The 13,421-nt window shown below is 46.0% G+C and overlaps 1 protein-coding gene, 1 long non-coding RNA gene and 1 pseudogene across 2 annotated transcripts in view; 1 reads left to right on the forward strand and 2 right to left on the reverse strand.

The window, feature by feature from the left end:
• The window catches only part of LOC127464581 (uncharacterized), a 113,464-nt gene that overhangs the window by 29,148 nt on the left and 70,895 nt on the right, over positions 1–13,421 (forward strand). The window lies entirely within an intron of this gene.
• The window catches only part of LOC127464586 (uncharacterized), a 31,527-nt gene that overhangs the window by 994 nt on the left and 17,112 nt on the right, over positions 1–13,421 (reverse strand). The gene's annotated exons all lie outside the window — the stretch shown is intronic.
• LOC127464582 (NADH-ubiquinone oxidoreductase chain 2-like) lies at positions 1,382–2,797 on the reverse strand (annotated as a pseudogene).

The following is a 13,421-nucleotide window of genomic DNA, read 5'->3' on the forward strand; positions in this document are numbered from 1 at the left end:
ATGGAGATGAGGGAGCCGATGGAGGATAGGGTGTTTCATAGGGTATAAGCATCTGGGTAGTCTGAGTATCGTCGTGGTATACCAGCTAGGCCTAGGAAATGTTGTGGGAAGAATGTTAGGTTGACCCCAAAGAATATTACTCCAAAGTGGGCTTTAGCTCATGTAGAGTGAAGGGTGTAGCCAGTGAACAGTGGGAATCAATGTGTGAAGCCAGCAAAAATGGCGAATACTGCCCCCATAGATAATACATAGTGGAAATGTGCAACTACGTAGTAGGTGTCGTGCAGGGCGATGTCTAGGGAGGAGTTGGCAAGAACAATGCCTGTTAGTCCACCAATGGTGAAGAGGAAAATAAAGCCTAGGGCTCATAGTATGGGCGGGTCTCATTTGATTGTTCCACCGTGTAGGGTTGCTAGTCAGCTGAAGACTTTAATGCCAGTGGGGATTGCAATAATTATGGTGGCGGATGTGAAGTAAGCTCGGGTATCTACGTCCATTCCAACTGTAAATATGTGGTGAGCTCATACGATAAAGCCCAAGAAACCAATGGATAATATGACTCAGACTATGCCTATGTAGCCAAAGGGTTCTTTTTTACCGGCGTAGTAGGCTACAACATGGGAAATAATTCCGAATCCTGGTAGGATAAGGATGTAGACTTCTGGATGGCCAAAAAACCAGAATAAGTGTTGATATAAAATTGGGTCTCCGCCTCCTGCGGGGTCAAAGAATGTAGTGTTTAGGTTTCGATCTGTTAGAAGCATTGTAATGCCAGCAGCGAGGACTGGTAGGGAGAGGAGAAGTAGAACTGCAGTAATTGGGACGGATCAAACGAATAGAGGGGTTTGGTATTGTGAGAGAGCAGGTGGTTTTATATTGATTGCTGTGGTGATAAAGTTGATTGCCCCAAGGATGGATGAGACACCTGCCAGGTGAAGGGAGAAGATGGCAAGGTCTACTGATGCACCGGCGTGGGCTAGATTTCCGGCTAGGGGTGGGTATACTATTCATCCTGTTCCGGCCCCGGCTTCTACTGTAGAAGATGCTAGAAGAAGTAGGAAGGATGGAGGAAGTAGTCAGAAGCTCATGTTATTTATTCGTGGAAATGCTATGTCGGGGGCACCAATTATTAATGGTACTAATCAGTTACCAAACCCTCCGATTATAATAGGCATTACTATAAAGAAAATTATAACGAAGGCATGTGCGGTGACGATTACATTGTAAATTTGGTCATCGCCTAAAAGGGTGCCTGGTTGTCCTAGTTCTGTTCGAATGAGGAGACTAAGGGCTGTGCCGATTATACCAGCTCATGCGCCAAAAATAAGGTAAAGTGTGCCGATATCTTTGTGGTTAGTGGAAAATAGTCAACGGTTGATGAAAGTCATAGGTAAGATGGCTGAGTGTAGAAGCGTTAGGTTGTAGTCCTTTTTACAGAGGTTTGATTCCTCTTCTTATCGATTCTGTAGTGAAGTTCATGTTGAGTTGCAAGCTCATTGATGTGCATTAAACATGCGTCGGGATCTAGTAGACAGAAGCCTGTTGGTTGGGGCATTTAGCTGTTAACTAAAATTTTATGGGATCAAAGCCCATCTGTCTAGGGGGAGGTTCTAGCTTAATTAAAGCATCTGAGTTGCATTCAGGAGATGCAGGTTAGTATCCTGTGTACCTTAACAGAAACTAAGAGGGATTAGCCCTTGTTTAAGGCTTTGAGGGCCTTCGGTTTAAATAACCTAAGTTTCTAAGGGATTGCGAGTACTATGGGAGATAGTGGTAGGAGTATAATTGATAAGGAGGTAAAGGTTGTGGTTAGGGTGTTAGTTGGTTTGTTAGTTTGTCATTGTTTTATGTAGTTAGTGAAGTTTGGGGGTAGTGTGATGGTTGCACAGTAGGCCAGTCGTAGGTAGAAGAAAAGTCCAAGTAAAGAGAGTAGGGTAATAGCTGTGGCTACTACTGTTAGTTCTTGTTTTGTGAGCTCTTGAATAATTAACCATTTGGGTAGGAATCCCGTTAGGGGAGGAAGACCTACAAGGGAGAGGAGAGTGAGCATAAGGATTGTGGTTAGTGATGGAATTTTGGTTCATGTGGATATAACAGTAGATAGTTTTAGGGTATTGGTTGTGTTAAGGATGAAGAAGATGGCGGAAGTTGTTACAGTATATAGATAGAACGTAATTAAAGTCAGATTGGGGTTATAGTTGAGAATAATAGTTATTCGTCCTAGGTGTGCGATAGATGAGAAAGCTAAAATTTTGCGAGTTTGGGTTTGGTTAAGTCCTATTCAGCCACCTAGGACTGCGGAAGCAATAGCTATCGAAGATAGGAGTGTTGGGTTGAGTGAGGGGGATGTTAGGTAGAATAGTGTGGTTGGTGGAAATTTTGTGACTGTGGCTAGTAGGAGGCATGTTGTTATAGTTGAGCCTTGAAGAACTTCTGGAAATCAGAAATGAAATGAGACTAAGCCTAGTTTAATTGAAATTGCAATAGTTAGTAGTATACATGATATGGGGTGGGTTAGTTGGGTGATGTCCCATTGGCCAGAGAATCATGCATTGGTCATGCTGGAGAGTAAAAGTAGCGTAGATGCGACTGCTTGAGTTAGAAAGTATTTAGTAGAGGCTTCAATGGCTCATGGATGGTGGCTTTTAGAGATTAATGGAAGAATAACTAAAGTGTTAATTTCTAAGCTGACTCATGCTATTATTCAGTGGTTACTCGAAATTGTGATTGAGGTTCCTAGGAGTAAGCTTATTGTGGAGATTAGTTTAGCTTGGGGATTCATTAGTAAGGGAAGGAGTTAAAGATGAATCCAGACTATAAAATTCTGAAATGAGAAGTTCGGTTGTACTAGACTTTATATTTTGCAGAAATTCCTGAGATTCATTGCGTTGTCCGAGCCCATACGATTGGACACACCTGTTCACCTGTCCAAACTTGGAAACTAGGTCTGCCAACCGGGAAAAGATTATCTCAAGTACTGTTGACTCCAAGTAAATGACCACTGTAATCCACTTAGATCTCCTCACTGGGGATAGACATGATTATATTATTGTCTGTATTTCCACTGTTACTCAGTTGTTATGTTGTTTACATTTTTAGAAATGACACTTCATCAATACACTGTTCGAGTCATTCACCAGTGTCATGGTCCAACCATGGACCACGCGGTGGGATGGAATCCAACAGCCCCCAGGAGCTGGTTTCTCCCCTGAGGGTGCAGAGCAGCAGGGCCTTTTCCAGACCCAACTGTACCTTCCAGAAAGATATCAGCTATACTTTGCTTCTTTGCTGACTTCTGTTTTAGATGTCAATGTGTGGACCACCCTGGCCAACGTGACGAAGATGGACGTGATATGTGTGTCCATGGTAACTCCCACGAGTCCTTTTCGCACCTGTCTGGTTGGAATACCCATTGATAACTACTGGTGGGGAACTCTATATAATGAGACCATGTTAGCAAACTGCACATATCCAGGAGTTGACATTTCTTCTTAGAGATATATACCAGAACGCATCAGCTTGGTGCAATGAGACTCTGCAAAAACGATTTATTCCTGGATCCGATGTGATAGGTCTCCCAAATGATCTGTTTCTCATTTGTGGACAAAGAGCATGGAAAGGTATTCCGGGAAAGGCTGTAGGAGGCCCTTGTGCCTTTGGACGATTAACCTTTTTTCATCCTCGCAGCGTAACCTTGCCTAAACTAAGAAGACGCAGACGTAGCACACGGCGATTTATTCCAGACTGTAACTCTGATGTAGAGTTTTGGAATAAGGCTGAAAGAATAACTGCTAGTGTAATATCTCAGATAGGGACTGCTCATGCTTTGGCTTCTCTAAATAAACTAGGATGCTGGTTGGCTAAAGAAGCTAATGCTACTTCTGCTGCTTTGAGTGCATTGCTCACAGATGTAGACTCTGTTAGACATGCAAGTTTACAAAATAGAGCTGCTATTGATTTTTTGTTGTTAGCCCAGGGACATGGCTGTCAAGATTTTGAGGGCATGTGCTGCATGAATTTAAGTGATCATTCTGAATCTGTTCATGCTAGCATCCAGAAATTAAAAACCCTTACTCAACAATTACATGTTCATGATGAATGGAACCTCTTCAGTGATTGGAAATGGGGATGGCCCTGGTTACGAAAAGCGTTAATAGGTTTGTCAATAGTTGGATGTATAATAACATGCATATTGTGTATGATTCCCTGTATACTAACATGTGTACGTGGAATGATAAACACCAGGCTAAATGCATTACAATCACGAGTAGTTCGTTATCACCCTCTTGCTACCATTGATCACGCGGTGGTATGTAAGGGGGGTACTTTTGAATTAGATGATCAATGGAGCATAGAGGCGTGAGAACGAAGTCATATTAGGATGTGAAACCAGTTAGAGTATGGTACAATGTAACTTCATGGCAGAAGCTAATTGTAAAGTCCATTGTGCTTTTCAACAAATCAGCTTGTAAGGTCCATTGTGCTTTTTAGCAAGTCAGCTTGATATTCCCTATTATCCGAGTTGAGTTTTTCCTTGGTTTTGCTATATATTGCAAGATAGATACATCTACCCTTGAAACACAATGGTAGAGGTCATCCATAGGGGTGAGAAAGATGATGATGGGAGGAAGATTATGTGGGCAGGGGTCGCTCGCCCCTTGCCCTACAAGTAGGGCACGCGCAGACTGTTGCCATTAGGTAATGATCAGGCGGTGTTTGGCTGCCATTCAGGTATCACCTTATACTGCATACTGGCCCTACGTAGTGTAATGTGGAACTGATAAAATGGGGTGTCGGAGCTGCTGAGTTGAGCGATACTCATCCTACCACCGAGACTGTGTTGCTCCGCGGGGACGCCCGCAAAGCATGGGTACCGACCAGCTGCTGCAGATCCTGACAGCCCTGGCCTGTCTGTGTGGGTAAGCACAGTTTTTTGATAGGAAGCAACTGAGAGAACAAACTTTTTAAATATCCTTTTAGTGTTCCTTTAATTCCCCTTTTATGTTTATAGTATTTTTCCTTTAGTTTTCCCTTTTTACTAACCGCTATCGTGTTATCCATAATATTGTGTTAAGATCCTTCTTTGGTATCCCTTTTTCACTAGTTAATACTGTATTAAATGCTGTTCGTAGTATTTGTTTTAATGCCACCCGATAAGATAGTTATTTTGTATCCCTTTTTCTTTTTAGTTTTTAATCCCTCTTGTTAAGTTTATTACTAGTATTATTATTCTCACTGTAATAAAAGATATTTTGTGTGCTTGAGTATTTTTGGCACTTGTCTTTATTCCGGACATGTATCCGAACGTACTGCTACATAAATTGGCGTAGTCGGCAGGATACATGGAGGAATAAGCAGTGCCCCAGGGAATTCGTTGGTGGAGTGCTCAGCTGACGTGTCCCTGTGTATTGGTGGGAGATCTTCAGGTGGAGTGCACAGCCTGGAGAGCCGCGTCCCCATGTGTGTTGTGTAAAAGGGAGATTCTCAGGTGGAGAGCATAGCCTGGGAAGCCGCGTCCCTGTGTGTGTGGTGAACTCTGTGTGGGTGCCGTGAGTGCCAGTGTCTGGGTTCATATCTTATAATTGTTTTGTTTTAAAGTGGTTTTTGTTGTTCTTGTTGATTAAGTTACTATATGGGTGGCAATGCTTGTGTTTTATATGCTTTGTTTGTTTTTTGCATATGGGAGGTAGTTCTGAGCAATTAATTGTGAGTATACCACACTTCTTGAGACCTAGAATTAAGATTTGTCCTTTTTTGCAACTGTTGTTTATATGTACGACTTTGTTGTATTAATTGTAATAAATATATCTTGGGACGTAGAGGCAGCCAGGAGATAAGGCTAGATCGGACTTTAAATTTTTATTGTATTCGGTGTGGAGCGAATCAAAGCCTAGAAGATACCCAGTGGATTAGGTTTTATTGTTGTTTCACTCATAGATATGTCTTTCTGAGGATTCATTTAGAGTTACTGTAGAGTGTGTATTTTGTGGTTGGTATATAAAGATTTTAGATTTGATGTGTATGTGTAGTTAGGCTTGTTTGTGATGTAAGAGCCATAGTGTGTGGATTAGTGTGTCTCTGTGTTTAGCTTAAAAATTGAGAATCTTTTGTCATTGTTCTGTTAGTGAGAACATTAGTAGATTAAGATGAAAAAGTGGTTAGGAGGGTCAGCCGCAGGCGGCAATGAACCTAAGAAAGCTCCTCCCCGTGAATTAATAGAATTGGGGCAGGAGCCATAGATTACTTTGTAGAATAAGTGGGAAGCATGTACAAAGATTCCTCTTGAGTATTGGGGGCAGCAGACCCCGACGGAGGTATTGCAATACTGGGAGCAGTTTACCCCTACTACTAAATCAAGCAGTCATCTGGAACAGGTTGGACGAATAGGGGGTGCACTGCTTACTGCATACAAGTTAACTGTGGAAAAATGCAAAAAACTGCAGGAGCAGCTGAATGCTGTAAGAGCCACTCAGTTGGTACAATGCCAGACTTTACTTGACCTTCAGGCCTAAAAGAACAGGGTAGAAGATAAATGTGTTACTTTAGAAATATGCTGTGAGAACTGTTCGGCACAGACAAAGGAAAATAGACCCAAGTGATCGGGGACCAGGGGTGCGAGCTATAATCACTTCCCCTGATTGAGATCCAGAGAAGTGGGATAGTAACATATAGAGTAGTAGTGATGATTCTGATGAGGACGATTTTATAGAAAATTCAGAGAAGTTATCAACATCAGATGAGTTGGCACACAGAGCAAGGGGCTGACTCTGTGATAATAGACGATGTTGATGCCACGAAGTTTTTAGGGTTAACTAATGATGTATATGTACAAAATGCCCTTTGGCATTTAAGACGAACACCAGGAGTTGATAGAACTTTGGTTTCAGTTATTGCTGAAGGTCTCAGTGACCGTTTTACTAATGATGGATCATGGCAGGATGGAAGTTCATCCTGGGTAACTCTGCATCAAGCAATCAAAATATTAAAGGGGGAAGAAGTGAAAATAGCTATTGAGCTGCAAAGCCCTGAACTTTACATGTAACAGCCTTTAATTCCAGTAATGCGAAACAAATTGTTAGAAGGCTGTCCTGTACCCTGGAAACCATACATTATTCCACTGTTAGTGTCTAACTCAGGCGCACCCACAGAAGAGATCATAGAGAGGTTGCAGCAACTTGGTGACCTTCCAGGCCTCCCACCCACAGAACAAAACCTTAACTTGATACTGTTGTAATGAGGAGGGGTAATATGATACCTCAAGTAAATATTAAGTTGTTAGTATTTGGAAGGGGGGAGTTGTTTGTGTTTTGTCTCCCACAGGACCCTGCTGGCTTCCAGCATGTTTGATGAAACCTTATCATGAGCGGCAAGAATTCTGGACAGAGATCAGTGAATGCTGAGCAGCACAAGACCAGCCCGAATATCACATGGAAGAAAAACATATCCTAAATATAATTAATTGTGTCTACTAACTTTTGCTAACTGGTGTAATGACTCAGTTATCGTGTACCTGTCTCTCGTGTGTCTTGTCCACACCTGATGTTGTGATTTATGTAATGAACAATGTCCTGGCCAGAGGCTGGGAGGCTATAGCTACCAAAGCCATGATTACTCCTGCATTAGCCTATTCAGTGCAGGTCATGTATCTTGAATAACAAGATGGATTGGTTATTCTTTCCTGCATAGCAAGTCTCGTGTCCCAATAGATCCCTGGATCTACTGCTCCAGAGATAAGAAGGTTTATATTTCTTAGATGAGTTGCACCAACAATCTGTATGCTTTGTTTTGTATTACTGGTAAGCAACAATCAGAATTGGAATATTATTCCTGAACAGTGTGCTGCCAAGTTGTTCTTGCAGCAGTGTTAAAGGTAAAGGCTAAAGCTAAGCCCTGGCTTCAAGAAGTGAAGGACATATGTGATGCCGTGTGCAGAGGGACTGCAATTGTACTTGGTTTTGTCTCCTGGGATGGGGCAGACGTGCCATTAAGGGGGGAAAGAAGACAATAGAAAACTATAAAACTTGTAACATCCTGAAGCCTAATGGTCATCACTGTATAGAATGATCTGTTTCTGTGCTATTCATGCCACACCAATGATGTTTGTGAAGATCAGGCAGAACGGTGTGGTTTGGGAATTCTAAATCAGACACTGATTGTTTTGCAGTGCTCATATTTGTATGTGTTTCATCCCGGTAGTGTTACAGCAGGTGGCAAGAATTATTTGGAATCAACAAATGACAGAAACCTTTTGGCTTATGAGTCTATACAAGAATATATGTGATTGTGAAATAACCATGTGTGAGGTGCTGGGCCTCGCAGAAGAAAAGCTTATGTTGAAAAGCTGGTTGGTAAGACTGCAAATGAAGGACTGATGTTTGTGGACCTCCCTATGGGCTCTGGCTCGCATCATGTTTACAATTTTCTTATGATGAACTGGTAATATTCTAGTTAAGTACAGAAATGATTTCACACTCAATGGTATAGTTAATATGAAGATGGATAAAATTCTTTTATAGCATGGAGGCAAGAGATAACCTGTACTATCACTCCATGAGGTGAAGGGGGATTGACTGCAGTCAGGGGTAAACTGGGGCAGGACGGTTTGCTCCCAATGAGGCCTGGAATCTGTACAGAGAGTGCAAGCTTTCTGTGGGAGCGGTTGGTGAGACCAGGATGTTGTCTGGTGTTGCATCAAACTCCAGATAAACATTGCCTGTGATAGCGCCTAACAGACCTATAAACGTGTGACTGGCAGTCAACCACTTCATACTATAAAAGATGAATCCAGACTATAAAATTCTGAAATGAGAAGTTCTGTTGTACTACACTTTCTATTTTGCAGAAATTCCTGAGATTCATTGTGTTGTCCGGGCCCATACGATTGGACACACCTGTTCACCTGTCCAAACTTGGAAACTAGGTCTGCCAACCGGGAAAAGATTATCTCAAGTACTGTTGACTCCAAGTAAATGACCACTGTAATCCACTTAGATCTCCTCACTGGGGATAGACATGATTATATTATTGTCTGTATTTTCACTGTTACTCAGTTGTTATGTTGTTTACATTTTTAGAAATGACACTTCATCAATACACTGTTCGAGTCATTCACCAGTGTCATGGTCCAACCATGGACCACGCGGTGGGATGGAATCCAACAGCCCCCAGGAGCTGGTTTCTCCCCTGAGGGTGCAGAGCAGCAGGGCCTTTTCCAGACCCAACTGTACCTTCCAGAAAGATATCAGCTATACTTTGCTTCTTTGCTGACTTCTGTTTTAGATGTCAATGTGTGGACCACCCTGGCCAACGTGACGAAGATGGACGTGATATGTGTGTCCATGGTAACTCCCACGAGTCCTTTTCGCACCTGTCTGGTTGGAGTACCCATTGATAACTACTGGTGGGGAACTCTATATAATGAGACCGTGTTAGCAAACTGCACATATCCAGGAGTTGACAGTTTTTCTTAGAGATATATACCAGAACGCATCAGCTTGGTGCAATGAGACTCTGCAAAAACAATTTATTCCTGGATCCGATGCAATAGGTCTCCCAAATGATCTGTTTCTCATTTGTGGACAAAGAGCATGGAAAGGTATTCCGGGAAAGGCTGTAGGAGGCCCTTGTACCTTTGGACGATTAACCTTTTTTCATCCTCACAGCGTAACCTTGCCTAAACTAAGAAGACGCAGACGTAGCATACGGCGATTTATTCCAGACTGTAACTCTGATAGTGCACGGAAGAAGAGAAGAAAGAGTTAAGGAAGAAACCGAGAGGTCAAAGCAGCCACTGGAGAGAGTGGAGAGGGTCAACGCAACATCGAAAGCGGTGAGTGACTGGGACACACCCCGCACGTCTAAGACTGCTCCCTGGGCGAAAGCGTGCCTGCAGCTCGGAGAACGAGCCGCGGAGCACCTTAAGATCGTCAGGGAAAGGCCTGTTAGTCCCCTGAGTGTCGGTCATCTGGTAAAGCGACTCTTCGCTACCGACTGTGTGGACCACGTGCAAGAAGCGGCTTGCCGCTGCCGCGTCCTAGTAACCCCAGCCACCGCTGACCCCCGCGGAGCCCCCGCTCCAGTTTTCTGTCCAGCAGAAACTGGCCGTGGCTCCCCGCCTGCTCACCGCTGCTGACTGACCCTGCGGCGTGCTTAAAAAGCACTGCCAGCAAAAAGCCCCTGCACCGTATTCAGACCGCGCGGGCTTCACCGAGGCGCCGCGCCGCGCCTTCCGACACAGCGCGCCCCCGACCCCCGCGCCGCCCAGCGAACCGCGGGAACCCCCGGAGCCGCCGCTGCCGCCGCTGCGAACGCCGCGCTCAGCGGAGACGGAGCCGGGACCACGCCGAGCCGCCGCCACGTGACTGAGACGCCGCCGCCAGCGCCGCCGCTTCGTTCGCCGCTTTGCAACCCGCACACGCCGATCCCTGCAGCCCCAAGCCGCCGCCTCTACAACCAGCCCCCGCGTCCGTCGCTACAGCTGCCCGTGCCTGCCGCCGCCGCTTGCCGCTTGCCGCCTGCGCCGGGACATCAGCCGCCGCCGACGGGACGCCACAGCCCAACCGACAGTGAGCCAACACAAATCAACAAACCGACAGACCCTCTTCAGCAGCGCACCCCAGCAGCGCCGAGACACAAAGGTAACATGGGAAATTTTTTCCCTACCGAAGTATCACGGGACACAGAAGCACTGGCTGCTCTGCTGAATCCTTACTATGTTCAGGTTACAAGGGCTGAACTATCAGAGTTGGTGCGGCTCATTAAAGCAGCCGTACCAGAACTACCTCTGGTTGAAGCCCTCAACATTCACATATGGGACAAAATAGGCAATCTTATCAAACTCAAGGCTCAGAGAGGGGATTCCCAAGCAAACAATGCTTACCCAGCCTGGCAAGCTATAATGACTGCATTAAGCAGATCCCACCAAAGAACGACGAACACATACACCCCCACTCAGGCTGCAAGCAGCAGCCCCACTTTTACGCGCCGCAGTTTGAACTCACAAAGCTCCGCGGGGGGAGGGGGTGGAGCCGTTCACAATTCAACTCCGGGGAAGGGAACCGGGAGCCCAAGGGACACGGACCGGCGGGAGGGAGCGGGGCCCCAGATGCGAGGTTCCAGTCAGTGGGACAGCAGCAGGGGGTCCCGTGACGGGAGTGGGGGGGCTAGCCCAGCTTACTCGCCAACCCATCCCGCGCATGAACGCCGAGTACGCGCCCAGGAGCGGGCACCACCATCTCGCCTGCCACGCGGTTCGGACACCGACCCGTCCTTCCCCGCCCCCGCGCCGTACTCCCCAACCACCACCACCACCCACCCACAGACAGCCGCTTTCGCCGGAGCTGCGGGGGGGGGGAATGGGAGGAATGGGGGGAGGAGGAGGGGGATTTCGGGATAGCTCCGCCGGCAAGGGATGAAGCGACATACCGAGAAGGTACAATTGATAGGTGGGCTTTATGCAGAGAAGAGGCATTGCGTACTGGGGACTTACAAGTTATACAAGCATGTCCAGTAATTATCGGTCCACGTCAAAGCCGCAGGTTCCAACCATTACCACATGAACTAACCAAAGAACTAAGACAGTTAATGAGAGAAACTGGTGTATCATCCCCTAACACGCTTGCATTTTTAGAGTCACTAAGTTCCACATACATCTTCATGCCTCATGACTGGAGAACCTTGTTACAAATAAGCCTTTCTAACACACAATACAATGTATTGCTGAACGATTTTGGAGAAATCTGTTCTGCTTATGCTAATGACCCACAAGCAGGGGTATCAGCACACCAACTCACAGGGGATGGGAACTATCGTTCCATAGATGCTCAAACCGGTTACAATAGAGAGGTATACGAGGTAATAGCAAAACATGCCATGCGGGCAATAAGAAAATTACCTACATCAGACAGAGATGCAAACTTGTCATTTACCAAAATAATACAGGGCCCAACAGAACCTAAAACAAAATTCCTAGATCGGCTGCAATCTGCTCTGGATAGGCAGATTGAAAATGAGGAAACCAGGGAAATCCTTAGTAGAAGACTGGCTTTCGAAAATGCTAATGTGGATTGTAAAAGAGTTCTGCAAACCCTTCCTAAGAGGGAAACTTGCAGTATCTCAGAATTAGTTCGTACCTGCCAAGAGGTGGGTTCTTTAACACATCAATCAGATTTGCTAGCAGTAGCACTGAGTACTCAGTTAAGGACAGAGCAGGGGGCCAGACCCAAAGATGGTTGTTTCATTTGTGGGGCCCCTGACCATTTCCAAAGGGACTGCCCTCAGAAACCTCTCGCATTGGCACCTCGAAAGCAACCCAAAGCAAGGAGGATGCCAAAAAACTGGAGGCGAGGGGCGCTGTCGCACGCCCCGGTACAGCAATCACATGCGACACAGGGGAACAGGCTGGCGATTTGTGCCCCCCCAGCTCAGCCAGCGCTCTGTGCCCCTGCACCCCAGCCAGCGATCTGTGCCCCGCCACATCAGCCAGCGCTGGGCTGGACTTATCCAACAGGGACACAGTCCTCATAACTTCCACTGAGGTGGTGCTAATCCCGACTGGACATCGGGGTCCCCTTAATCCAGGGGTACATGCACTGCAGATTGGAAGGTCCTCTACCACCAGAATGGGTTTGTTTGTGCTGCCAGGTGTAATAGACTCGGATTCTCATAGGGAGATTCTGATAATGGCATGGACCCCTTCACCCCCCTGCTTCATCCCGAAAGGACAGAAGCTTGCTCAGTTAATCCCCTTATACAGTACGTTGCCTGCAGGGGAGGGGGGGAGAGAGCGGGGTTCAGGGGCCTTTGGCAGCACGGGACAACCACAAGTTTACTGGGCAGCAGCCATCACAGCAGCACAGCAGCTCATGACGTGCCAGGTTAATGGGCACCGATTTACAGGCCTTTTGGATTCGGGAGCCGATGTTTCCATCATAAAGGACTCCGAATGGCCACTTGACTGGCCTACTGTTTGCCCAGCTGCAACCATTCAAGGGGTGGGAGGCACACAAAGACCCAGACAGAGTGCTCAAGTACTCACTGTCTTGGGACCAGAGGGGCAAGTAGCAAAGGTAGCTCCATTCATAGCCCCGATCCCTTGCTCTCTGTGGGGACGTGATATACTTTCACAGTTTGGCACAGTAATGCAAATTCCTCCTGCAAGCAACCAGGTTTTTCAATAGGGGCCATTGGTCAGCCGTCCCAAGCACCGATTAAGCTGGTCTGGAAAAGTGACCAGCCGGTCTGGGTAGACCAATGGCCCATGAAAAAAGAAAGGCTTGAACATTTAAAGATGTTTGTAGAGGAACAATTGGAAGCAGGACACATTGTGCCAACAAATAGTCCCTGGAACACTCCTGTATTTTGCATTCCCAAAAAAACTGGCAAATGGAGGATGATTCAGGATCTCAGACCAGTAAACGCAG

This window comes from Manacus candei, unplaced genomic scaffold (genome assembly GCF_025592945.1).
Source record: "Manacus candei isolate 608988 ecotype Guabito, Panama unplaced genomic scaffold, ASM2559294v1 h1tg000238l, whole genome shotgun sequence".
NCBI classification, from domain to species: domain Eukaryota; kingdom Metazoa; phylum Chordata; class Aves; order Passeriformes; family Pipridae; genus Manacus; species Manacus candei.